Source organism: Oryctolagus cuniculus, chromosome 1, assembly GCF_964237555.1.
Source record: "Oryctolagus cuniculus chromosome 1, mOryCun1.1, whole genome shotgun sequence".
NCBI classification, from domain to species: domain Eukaryota; kingdom Metazoa; phylum Chordata; class Mammalia; order Lagomorpha; family Leporidae; genus Oryctolagus; species Oryctolagus cuniculus.
In genome coordinates this window covers 201,470,020-201,471,088 of record NC_091432.1, presented here as the reverse complement: position 1 = coordinate 201,471,088, position 1,069 = coordinate 201,470,020, and the positions used below count along the sequence as shown (strand labels likewise).

The 1,069-nt window shown below is 42.1% G+C and overlaps 1 protein-coding gene across 4 annotated transcripts in view; it reads right to left on the bottom strand.

Annotated features, from left to right (window-relative positions):
- Positions 1-1,069, bottom strand: part of NCBP1 (nuclear cap binding protein subunit 1) — a 43,946-nt gene that overhangs the window by 4,569 nt on the left and 38,308 nt on the right. The window lies entirely within an intron of this gene.

Here is a 1,069-nt window from a genome sequence, read left to right as displayed (position 1 = left end):
TAAAGTAACAATGGTATTTGATTATTATGTGAAGTCACAGACATAAAACCTTATTTTAATACCTTTTTTAAACTTGATTTCCTTATTTGAAGGGCAGAGACACTATCTTTCATCTGCTGGTTTACTCCCCAAATGCCTGCAACAGCTGGAATTGCGCCAGGATGAATTCCATGAGCTGGGAACTCCATCCTGGTCTCCCACATGAGTGGCAGTGAACCAAGTGCTTGAGCAATCACTGCTGCCTCCCAGGGTGTGCATTAGCAAGAGGCAGGATTGGAAGCAGAGCAGGGACTCAAAGCCAGGCACTCTGATATGGGACGTTGGCATCCCACGGGGTGACTTCACCACCATGCCAAATGCCTACTCCATAACCTGTTCTTAAAGACTAGTGTAGTCTTTGGCCAGAACTAGTCACATTTCTCCAGCACTACTGATGACTTCCTTTTTATTGTAGATAAGCACCTATCTTCACATTAGGCACAGGTAATCTCAGGTGAGCTGAGGGCAACAATGTGTCTCATTTTTCTTATTTCAATCTCCTATTAAATAGATTGGCTTGAAATGGCAAACTGAAAGATACTAACAGTAGCAACAGAAACAATTTTCTCTCTACTAAATGTAAATGCTAAACGTTAAAATTTTCTCCAAGTGGTGGTTTAACCTGAGGCTCACTTCACATACGTTAACTGTTTAACCACCATATACTCTTGGAAAGCCTAAACTCACTGTCAACAGCTGCTGACTAATGCCCTGTAAGAATGAGGTATTCATCTCTATGTTGTCTTAGCAAATAGCTCAAACATCAAGTTCACCCTGCATGTGCTTTAAAGTGCATTTCCAGTATGTCTAGAAAGGTGCACAAATGGTTTTTCTAAAATAACCTTCTCAGCTACTTTTGCATCTATAAACCAACCTCCTAACTCCAGGATATAGCGGAGATTAGTACTTCTTTCTACAGATATTAACCTAGATGACAACCGAAGTGGACGATAAAACTCTGCATGAGGTGGGCCACTGTGGTACAGTGGCTTATGGCCGCATCCCTATCAGAGTGTCCGGTCTGAGCTCC